This window comes from Gallinula chloropus (assembly GCF_964237585.1).
Source record: "Gallinula chloropus genome assembly, chromosome: 1".
Lineage (NCBI taxonomy): Eukaryota > Metazoa > Chordata > Aves > Gruiformes > Rallidae > Gallinula > Gallinula chloropus.
This window is the reverse complement of record NC_140085.1, coordinates 29194763-29206572: the sequence shown is the minus strand read 5'-3', so window position 1 is coordinate 29206572 and position 11810 is coordinate 29194763. Positions and strand designations below refer to the sequence as shown.

Sequence of the window (11810 nt, the reverse complement as noted above, 5' to 3'; positions counted from 1 at the left end):
TTCAGTTTAGAGATGGATAAATTAAGGCACAGGGAGAGTATCCAGATCCAAAGCAGAGCTGTGAATAAAACAGAGGATTCCTGAATCCTCCCCCTACGCTTTTCACTGTTACTATTTGGAATATTTGATAGAACTATTCCTGAAGTCTCATTAGGTAAAAAACCTCTTGAATTTTAGCTATAGGTTTGTCAGGTCTATAGTTTGTTTGTCTTTCAGGGGGGCTAATTTTTCAGGTGAAAATATATTCTGTATTTTTATTTTCTGATTTCTGCGGTCAGGTTTGGCATCTCTGCTGTCTTCCAACTAGGGATGAATAGGTAGAACTATTTTTAATTGTACTCTGGATCCATCCCTAGCTTGCTTCTAAAGATAAACAAAACCACAGGCCAGTCCTTACATAATTGGTAAGGCCACTTCAGTTTGGTGGGGTTTTTTTTGTTTCTTCTGCTTAGTATTAAGTTACATTTATAAGCACTTTCAAAAAAATCTAGAAGCATTATTTATTGTATATGCAACAACAGAATCTGCCTAGTAGATCAGCTAGTTTAGATTAGGTTAGAATTTGGAAAACATTTCTAACTCCCAGATTAGTTGGGGACTGGAATGAATTGCTTAGGGGGGGCTGTGCTGTCTTCCACCACTGGAAGTTTTGAGAATGAGCTTCAGGATCACTTAACATCAATTTGCCCTATTTACCTTTTTTTTTTGGGGGGGGGGGTGGGGGGGGAGGGGGTAGGGTGGGGTAGGGAGGTAGTGGGTAGTTTTGAAGAAAAACACAGTTTTAACATTCTATCAGCTGAATCAAGGGAAGCAGCAAAAAGATAAGGTGCAGTTTTAGGACTGCCATAAGCTGGATGCTTATTTATGCCAATGAACCAATTAGATTTGCTTTGCAAATGCTTAGCTAGATGTTGAAAAAATATGCCTGACTGGAGAATTCTTGTCCATATTGTGGTTCCCAAAATGGCTAGCACTGGTTCATCTGAGCTAAAAGAAGGGGGGGGGGGGGAATCTCTAAAATTCATAAGATCTATAGTTTCTGTACCTTTTCTGTGCATAGTGGATCATCCTTTGTTTCTTTTCACTGTAACATGGGGTTGTAGTGCATGTGTGCCTTCTATTAATAGATTCATCCTTTGGTTTGCTAGAGTTAATTGTTTTGTAACATCTTAATTGAAAGGGAGGTGGTAATTAGAGTTTATTCAATACTCAAAAACCACAGGCAACAAGTAGAAAATAAGATTTCGAAGTTTATCTGCTGTATTTATCTGTAAAGTATTGAGACATCCTCCCCTACCACACACTTGAATATCTTCCATGAAGAACACAACCGTCTCATTCTTTTATTCCTCCCAAACTGTAGGAAGAAGAATTTGACTAGCTAGCATTTGTGTTTGTGTGTATAGATGAGAAACTGTAACTAAAGTCAGATCAAAGAAAAATACTGCACTTGGCTTCTTTGAAGTCCTGCAGCCATTCTAGCCTTCAACAGAGAAGGCTGCCATGGTCTGGGGCTGCCTTCTGTGAAACACCTTTGTCTCTTGTGCTTTTACCTCCCTGAAACAGATTTCTTAGGTCCAGCAGATTGTAACTATCAATGGAAACAGACTCATTAGAAGACAAAGTCTCTCAGGCTGATGGTTCAAATGCAACAGAAGACCTGAACAGGGAGAGATGCAATTCAGGGGGACAGGGGGACAGTTTGCAAGAATGTTGACTGTGTTTTGCACCAGTGTAACTGGAGAGAAGCTACACAAGTGAGACTGTCAGTTGGTAGCACGTAAATCACTCTGGCCAAATCTGTGGAGAGATTCCTAGCCAGCTTTCTATCTAGCTGGAGAACGGGAACTGAACCACATTAAGGAGTTCAAAAGGAACAAATGAACCAATTTAATAAGCCGAGTGAGTAGATTTGATGGGAGCAGCACACACTAGTGTTCACTAGAAACAACGTGGTTTCAGCCAACCCAGTCCTCCAGATTTTGTACATTATGCAGTTTTGTTGAATGGTGCTGTCAGATTACATCTCTTTATTCAGAGACAACACCCATGGCATATGTTATTCCACCACAGCCGTAAACTGTACATCACTGTCCACTGGCAACAACAACTTTGCTCATTTAGAATAATAGCGAAGTGTGGTTTTATTTCTGCACGTACATCAGTTCTCCCAATTGCCATGGACCTAAGGAGATTAAAAGGCTTTAACTGGCCTTATCAGCCTCATCTGGGACCCGTACTCTGGCACCTTCTCCCCATAATGAGAAGGGACTCTGGGACTCCATTTAAGATCAAGCCCTGGCCACCAGTGTTTGTCAGTGCTGTGCCTTAGGCGAGCCTGTCTTGATTGCTCCTTCCTTGAATGAGCCTCAGACCTAAATTATAGGTGTAGGTATATGTCTAAGTCTCTAATTCTGTCTCTTGTTCTTCCTGACAAGGCTTCCTGAATGGATTCTGGACTTGATTTGACATCTCACCTTGTGTGATGGCCACTGGGTGTGTGACAAAGCCTGTTGCTATCACTACCTTAGCCCTGTTCTTGACATTGGTGAGGTTACCTGTGGTTCCGAGCTCACTATGCCTGGAGCAGCAGCCCTGCTCTAATGTGCAGCACAGGAAGGCACCAAGGGTTGGATAAGAGTACCCTTTTAAAGAGGATTTTTTTTTCTTTCAAAAAAAGTGCTTACTTCTCTTATTTATGTTTCTGGATCTAATCCAAATGGTTTCAACTTTTAATTTTAACTATGTAAGTTATAATTTCTGTGGTTTGTTGCTGCCTGACTTTTGAAGTATTGCATACAGAAAATTACAGGAGTACTCTGACAAAATAAATCTGTTGGTGATTAATTTTAGAACAGTCAAATGCCTTTGGAACTGTATTGCTCTTATTTCTTGAAATGCAAGATGTCTAATCTGGTTAAGACAGCAGATCGTTATGCCAAGTACAGTCATTGTACAGGATTAAGAACTATAGGATTACAGATCCTAATTATAGACTCTTGTCAGTTTACTATGTCTTAATGCATTGTTTTCAACTTCTGATTCCACTTGTCGTGTCTCTCTGCAATCATGTTTTTAATGAACTTTCTGATACATCTTCTGATTTGGCAAACCTGTATTCTGATAGCATTACCTGGGTTCTATTGGAGGTCAGTATTAGCGAATTAAAGAATTTTAAAGGTCAGAGCTCTTCAAACTGATCATCACTGTTCTGAGTTGTTAAACAAACTTCAAATTATACTGCTATTTGAATGTTCCAGTTCTTGTACTTCTTGGTTTCTCGGCTTTAAGATTGCTTCCGGAAAAAACTGCGGACAATGAGTTCCTGTAGTCATTTTTCATGCTTGAACCCCCTTCTAGTCAATGTAGAAAAAGAATGTAGAGAATGTACAGAAAAGGAATTTAGAAGATATTACTACTTATGGGTAATATATTTACTTTACAATGAATGACATTGATACTTCTGTCTTTTGACATCCTCTTCGTCATATTGACTTGCCCTCAATGAACTTCTTGCTTGGTGGATACTAGGGTGAATGTGCCACTGAGAACATTATTTGTCTGTAGCTATGTCCTGCAGGACTGGCCAAACAAGATTCTTTCACATTCAGTGGAAAGCTGTCAAGATAATTAACTTTTCAATTATTGACTGGAATGTGGCCTAGATTCCTTAACTGATGAATGGGACAAGATCTTGTTTACATTTGGTTTTTGTTCTAAAAACAATGCTAAAGCTCCTCAGCATTGCAGCACATGGTTCTGTTCAGCTGCACTAACAACAAAGAAAGTAAATCGCCCAGCCAAGTCTGCTGTCATCTGAAGAGTATTTTTTGGTGATCTAATCTAAATGGCGGTAAAAGGGAGACTTGTTGGAAAGCTGCTATAAACCATTTACCTACTGCTTTGGAAGACACAAAAAATGCTAATGGGTAGACTATGGCTCCTAAAGGAAAAACGTAAAGGCTGCACATCAACCTCTGAAAAGCTAGAAGATTGCCTGAACTACCCTGGTGATGTCAGGGCCAAAGTAATGATGCCTTAAGGACACAGGCAAGCTAATGTGAGAGGTAGCAGTAGTATCTCTTTATCTGAAAAACTAGTAGAGCCAGAAAAAGGAATCTTTTTAGCAGGTGGGGCCTATTTTAGATCTACATGTGGCCTTATTTCACAAGTTTTGTGCATATAAATTACAGTTTAGTCTTTAATTATTATATACATTAGGCAGGCCTGGTACCTGATCTGGGGCAGTGCATGCCCTGTGAATGAAACTGAATAATGATCTGGCATAAGTCTCATTTTTAATTGTGTAATCCTGTGCCTTTGTTACTGTGCACCATTAAATATAGAATTATTAACTTGCTTGTGTTTTTTTCCAGTTACAAAACATTCAGACTTTAATAGCCCCATCCCCGCGTGTCCTCGAACAGAAGCAATGCTATAACCCTCTCTCCCAGGTGAGGAGCGGAGGCACAGCAGTGTCCGCTGACCCCTCCTGAAGCTGTGAGCGCTTGCAGCCTGTCCACTTCCAGCCTCCCTTCCTGTGACATGTGGCACCTGACAGCCCTGCGCTGTGTCCAGTTTTCCAGCCAGGCCCTGAGGGAATGACCTAACAGCGTTTCATGGGCCACCCTGGTGCTGCTTGTAGAGGAGGGATGGAGGCTGCCCCTGACCCATCCGTCCTGGCTGGAGATATGTCTGCTTGCCTTCAGCCTCCTCTTGACAGACCTACTGGCCCCCTGAAGCCCCGGTTGCCTATCAGCAGTGTGGCTGGCTATGAGGACCAGGGGGGAAGAGCTTCCTGAGCCCATCCCTCAGAAGTGTTTTGGGGCACTGGTGGGTGAGGGAGCACATTGATGCCTGAGCGTCTCCACTGACCGGAGGCTGCTCTACCCGGCCTTGCACCGCGCTCGGCTCCTGGGATGGGAGACGGCCTCCGGGGGCGCTCAGCCTGTCCCCCGGCCTGAGAGAGCTGCCGGGGGCGGGGGTGGAAGGAGCTCCCCCGCCTCCTCTCCACACCCATCACCTACCCCGGGGCCGGAGCCCGAGGCCGGTCACTGCCTTCCTCCGCTAGGGGGCGGCGGCGGGGGTCGCGCACACCTGCCACCCCCCGCCGCCCCCCTTGCGGGCGGTGCGTCCGCGGGGCGCATGCGCGGCGGCTGCCCAGCGCCCCGCCCCCCCACCAGGTTGGCTGAGGGGACGCGGTGCGGCGGCCGTTCTTGGGCTCGGCAGGTACGTGGCGGTGGGGTTGTTTAGTTCCTGGCCCTGCCGGCGGGAGGGGGGTGGCCGGCTGGTCGGCCGGACTGACTGCGGCTCCCCGATAGCGCCGCCGCACCTGCCCGGCGCCGAGCTCCCGGGAGCCTGTGCCCGGGCGGGCGGAGTCGGTGCCGCCTGGGAGGGCTGCCCCTTGCCAGGGTGCGGTGGCCGGGGGCGGGCAGGCGGGCTTCGTCGCACTGGGCTCGCCGCCAGCCCGCTGTGGCCACCCCGGCTGCGGGGACTGGGGTGGGGGTGAGGGGTGTCGCGTATTACCCCCCCGCCCCCCCCTCCCATCCCTCGGAAAGAGCGGGGGGGGGGGGGGGGGCAGGTGGCGGCCCGGGCGTGCCGCTCTGGCAGCGTGCGGCGGGAAGGCGCTGTTGCCTGCGGTGCCGCGGGCTACCCCAGGGTTTGCGTGGGTGCTTCCAAATCCGGCCGCGGCCGAAGGCAGAACTGGCAAAAGTAGTTGTTGGGGAGGGAAGCGTCAGCCCGGGAAGCGTCGGGCGCACCTGCCCCGGGAGATCCGGCCGCATGCCCGGAGCGAGCGGCTCCTCCCCTCGGAGCCACCTGCGTGCGGGCAGCGGCCCTTCCGAGGCGTCTGAGGGCAGGTGGGGAAGGGCGGCCGGGCGGGAATGCCTGAAACGGGAGGGGGGAGTTGTGAGAAGGGGCAAAGCTGGTGCTGAAGTCTCCTCCTCCGCTCGGAGACCTGTCGACGGGAGGTGCGGCGGTAAGAGGACAGAGGCGGCGGGAGGGAAGCACGGCTGCTCCGGCCGTTCACAAACTTCCCCCCCTCCCCTCCTCCCCTCTCGCGTGTCTGGCTGCTTTAAGGTCTTGGAGCAGTGCTGAGGGTAGTACCTGGTCGGCGAGAAGGAGCCTTGTGAGCTGTAGGGCTTTCAGTTAACCTTAACTTCGTAACACGCTTAGGTTCGAGGGTAAGGCGCGGCAGGGAGAGCCTGGTTACAGTGGGTTGCAGGGGATGAGCTGTGCAGGAACTGGTGCGGCCTCAGTGCTGCTGCTCCGCCGGGTTCCTGGGGGTCCCGGGGCTCTGGGGGCAGGAGAGCACGGAGCGGCCGCATCCGTACTGCTACCCTCGATGCTCCTCTTGCTGACGGCAAGCAACAGTGTTTTTCATGGGTTTGAGGGTGTTTTATGTTTTGTTTGGGGATGGTGCGCTAAGCTTTGCGTTGGTTCGTTCCCCATGTTCATTTGTCAGCGTGTGTTCTTGGGGAGTCTCAAAAACAGTGATCTGGATAGCTAAAATAATTAATCTTCCCCAGACTTGCTGTAACTGTGAAGTTATCAGCTTCTCTTTCGAAGCAGATGTAAGGTTATTCAGTCTAGAAGCGTGTATTGGCAGCTACCATCTGTTCAAATATTTGTATTCCTCGGTAAAATATAGGGCAAAACCTGAGGTCTGGTTCCTTTAATATCTTTATTGTTGTTTTTATTATAGATCCGTTTAATGAGTTCTGGGGAGGGTTAAAGTCAGGCCTCCTTTATTTGTGTCTTGGCAGTCATTCTTCTGCTGTGCTTGGTTAACGTTACCTAGTGAGCAAAGAAGGATAAATAATTTACCATTCTCATTATGCTTTTAATAAATAACAAATGGGAGTGTACCTCACAGCTGTGACTGAAATATCCATCTTGTTACACTATATTTAAAAGGGGATTTTTTTTTCTGTAGGAAAACAGTCACAATAAGGCTTTTGCTAATAGACTGCAGCTATCTTCATAGCTTTTTATTGACTTGATTTAAAATTCATGGTAAATGCCAAATGAGCTGGTCTCTCACTGTTCCACTTATGCCTATGGATTTTTCCCAGCAAAGAAATATGTAGCTTGGATTTGTATTTTTAAGACCATTTTTAATATGGTATTTAAGATTTTGACCTACTGTTGCTTGACTAAAACTTTAATTACTCTTAGTAATATGCTAATTCCCCCCCCCCCCCCCCCCCCCGAAATTAGGAAAATGTTTATCTAAATGCAGTTGCAGATACATCTAGAAAATTTTATGTTTAGAAGTTGTAATAATTTTTACTTCGGTGTACTCATTGAATATTTTCAGTGGTAACTGAAAACGAAAGGGTCTTTAGGTCCAAGTCTTGGCAAGAATGACACTGCAGTCACAGTGATCGGGCTTAAACCTGAGATGGGGTTGTGAAGTTCTTTCCAAGATAAGGCAGAACAGTATTCTGTCTTTAAAAAAAACCCCAACCATTAACCCAGCATCTGCAAAGAAAATATTTGCAGTTAAATTAACTTGGTTTAGAGGATCCTTGCTAGCTGAGCAGCATTCTTTGATTGTTTGTTTACAATGAAGGTTTTCAGTGTTTTACCTTACAAAACACTGATTTTTCTCTCTAGTAAGAGGTCTGCTCCATACCAGACTCTCAAACACTTTTGTTTATTGGTTTTGTAAACACTTCATAAATATAGATCACTGACTCTTGTGTGCTGCTTGTTTCTATAAGAGACACGCGTAGTGGCTGCCACTGTATTTTTCTAGTTGAAGATATCCCTATAGTAATGTTTTCAAAAGACAGTTCAGCAAACAAAAAATCTTTTCCCTTTCTAAAGTCTTGCTATCAGACTACGTGTTTCTTTTAAAACAGCCTGAAAGTGCTTTGGATACCTGTCATGAGAGCAAGAAATAGAAAAAGACCTACATCATAGTTTTAGATGACAAAACCAGTGGCACTGAAGTAGAAAAATATTCCAAAATCCAAGGGTGCTTTTGCTAGTTCTTAAATTCTGTAGGTTAGCCTAACTTGGGGTTTACCTTCTGTTTACCGTCAGTTGGTAAATATGTAGTGAAAGGTCACTCACAAATAGAGTATCTAAAGACTAGAGTTAAAAAAAGTTCTGTATTTGGGCTTCTAGAGTAGACATTTTTATCATAATTGTAAAGGTGGGAATTGTTTTTTGCAAAACTTAAGGGAATTCCTGTGCCAGATCTTGAATTGTATTTGTATAAAGAACTGGCATTGGTAACGGTGTTTAAACTTGCCTGAATTCTGTGGCTACGCTTAAATATAAAATCCTCCAAACTTTTTTTTTCCCTTTGCCAGCATCTGATGAATGCCTCTAATTCCCAACTGAGTTCTTCAGAGCTTAAACCGTATTACATTCCAGACTGTATAAGGCTGAATATTTCAAAACTGATTTTTTGCCCTGCTGAGAAGAATGCAGGCCCAGTGCTGGGCTAATGCCAGTCCTTTTGCAGAATGGCTACGGAAAATCCACTTTCCTGTCCCCTCCCAAATTCACTGAAACAGTCGTTGGAGTCTAGTAAATGAAGTCATTAAGACTTTATTTTGTTTTAAGAGTAAAAAATTATGGCTAACAGGCACCTTTTTAAAAAACAAAGTTTAGAAACAGTAATTTCTTTTTCCTTTTTTTTTTTTTTAACTTGAGCCAGTAGCCCTTCTGTTGTGATGGTGCTCTTTACTATCAAACCTCTAAATGAGATTTTTGGTGCTGGTGATTTTTTTTTTTTTTTCCTTTTAAATGAGCTATAACAATTAGGAGATTGTTCAAAGTTTCCATCTTTAACCACTCTTATATTTAAAAGCAATCTGTGAAAAACAAACTCTATAGTTTGTAGTGGGCAGTTTCCAACAAGACTTTACTTTTTTTTCCCCTGAAAACAGACCACAGTAAGTACTGCTGTTCAGGAAGCTTTGCAGTATTTAGTTAGTGACTGCTTTGATTCAGGCAAGTAGCTGAACTTCTCTTAGTGCAATAACAGGAAAATTAGATTGCGCATTTTGATTTGGCTGCTGTTGAAAACGTTCACAGTTCCTGGTTCCTGTTAGAACCTGTAGAAATTTGTTGTGCTGACTGTTAAACTGTTTTCTTTGTAGTGCATTTGCATTTTAATATTAGATAAATTAACAGATTTGAGCATGGCTTTGTCATGAAGTTACTTGGGTAGTCAGCAGTGCAAGCGTGGCACTGGAGAGGTAATAAAAAGCTGCAACGTTTTGACAGCTTCTACCAAATTTGCATTATTTCCAGATGAAAGTATAAGGAAGTTAATTTACTTTGTTGTTTCATCCTGATTTATTACAGTACTTGAATTTTCTACATCATCTAAATCGCTTACTATCAGCTGAGACAAAAATAATCATGTATTTGGTAGGTACTAATGCTATTCCCAGCTTTCACCATACATTAAAGCAATAGAGAAAGTATTAGAGAAAATTCAGTATTTTGTTTTAAGTGTGCTGCCCTGAAATGTCAGAATATCAGCTTTTGTTCACAGGAGCAGAATTACTACTAAAGAGTGCTGTGTCAACACTGTTGGGTTGGTTTTTTTTTTTACAAACTGTCAGCTTGGCTCCTAGTGAAGTTCTCTGCTCACCACATGCTTTGTGCTCCTTCACAGCAAGGCTGTTCCTTGCTGCCTTAGTCAATAATATGACACCCCCCCAGCCTTAATGAAGCCTGTAATCTTAACGATAATGAGATTTATTGTGGGTTTTTTTTTTTTGTCCTTTTGTTTGATACTACTTCCAAGAGTTCTTTTCCAAAAAAGAGCTTTTATTTTTAGGACCACCTAGCTTTTTGCGTGTACGTTTGGCCTCACTAATGCATGACACGTGTTCAGCTGATGTCTTGAAATGGAGATATTTAATACGGGCTCCTTTGTCTTGTATGGGTGGTGTACCCAGCTTCTGCCTGCTCGCTGCTAAGTGAGAAGTAACGCTAGGAAAGAGAAATGTTGTGAATGGAAAGTGTTTTACACAGATGGTGTGCTTATGAGTGCCCGTTTGACAGGCTATGGGGAAAGTTTAGCTGAGGGACCTTATTTTAAGCTCTTCCAGGAATAACTTGTGTCACTTTTTTGCTTTCTGTATTAGAAAGAGCTCAGGTTTTGATAACTGAGATGTGCATGGATTTATTTACTCACAAATCTCTCTTGTTTGTTTAGGCTGAGGTTGATATTTAATATATAAGCAAAGTGATAGTCTTGTAAATAAAATCCCCTTTTCTTTTTTTTTTACTACTAACACTGGGAGGTTGGGTGGAAAAGCCATAGGAAAGGAGTGAAGTGGAACATTTCTCATCTGAATGGGATCATGTAGGTAGGATAGATTTTTTTTTTTTTAAAGCAAACATACTACTTTGCATATTGTAGATTGATGTGATGGTCTGGAGGCTGAGTTAGAAATGCATTTGAACATTTGGATCACTTCTCTCTGTGTGAGCCAGCATAACTTTCTGCACTCCATAACATAGCTGAATTTGTGTAAATTATCATAAAGATATAGAATGATGTATCTTTGACCATGTCACTTACTTGATGTACTTAAAGTATTTGGTCCAAACAGGTAGTCCTAGGATTTGTACAGAAATAGTGAAATACATTAAAAACTGATAAATAAGTTTTTTCCTGCAGCATAGCCATATTTTTGGAAAGGGCTAAATAGTATTTTTTAAAAAGTTGGTTTGAGGAAAAAAAACCTGTCAGAAAATTTCATCCCAATCGGGTATGCAGCTGAAAACAACCAGTGGTACTGGAGATGCAAAAATACTATGGTACCACTGTTGAACATCAAATCAGACTGAGTTTTCAATGGAACTGTGGATGTGTACTTCAGGTTTGAAATCAAACCAACAGAAGGGGAGACATGGTTGAAGAGTTGTTCCTGTTTTCCTCTCAGCTGCACGTTCTCAATCTTTGCTTCTGTTGGGTGGGTTTTGGTGCACTTTCCCAGCTGCTGCAGACATAGAAAGGCAAGGAAGGCATCTGGGCAGCCTTTCTACATCCCAGTCCAGAAGCCTGTATTTTCTGTTAATTGTGAGGACTGGAATCCAAAGAGTTGGAAGTGTGAAGACGCATCTTGGTGGTGTTGCCGTTGGGTATGGCTTCCTTGGTCGTCAAAAAAGAGGAGAGTGGTGGGAACAGTGAAAGCCATCGTGTTTTTGCAGGTGTGAGCCTGACTTTGAGACTGATGAGATGGATATTTTTCAATTGGACTGATGAACTTTAAAGGACTGTGTCTGCCGTTTTGTTTTTTCAAGATGGTATTACCTTAAATGTAAAACAGTGGCATCTGATAGTTGCACTGTAGAGCTGGAAACATTTTTAAAACTTAACCTTGAAGAAATGTCCTGTAGCTCTGGCAGTCCCTCTATTTAAATTTGTTGACTCAACAGGCTTTATGATCATGTAAAGCATGTAGTTACGGTGCTTATAAGAAGAATTTAGGGAAAACAAATAAGAATATTTTTAAAACTTACATAGGCTCTTCATCTCTGTGTTTCAGTAGTAAAGCATCAAAGCACAAAACTGATTTTTTTTTTTTTTTTTTGTAAATCATGCTTGTGTAAGTGCTGCTAGCTCAAAACAAATTTCTGCATCAAATGGGGGAAAAAACCCCACCCCAAAACAAAAAACATACCTCTTTATTCCTGTGAGGTTCTTTTTGTCCCTTAAGTCTGGACTGTTTCTTAAAGGTGGTTAATTTTTTTTTTTTTTTTTGTGGGAGCAAGTAACAGAAAAAGATGGCACTTTGCTGTTTGAGCAAAGGCATTTCTTCCACAGGTACCTG

General features: G+C 43.3%; 1 protein-coding gene across 1 annotated transcript in view; it reads left to right on the top strand.

Moving 5' to 3' along the window:
• Positions 1-5194: 5194 nt before the first annotated feature.
• RAB3IP (RAB3A interacting protein) overlaps positions 5195-11810 on the top strand; it is a 31706-nt gene continuing 25090 nt past the window's right edge. Inside the window, exon 1 of the mRNA XM_084279128.1 lies at positions 5195-5229. The gene's annotated coding sequence lies outside the window, so the exon portion shown is untranslated. The remainder of the gene's footprint in view (positions 5230-11810) is intronic.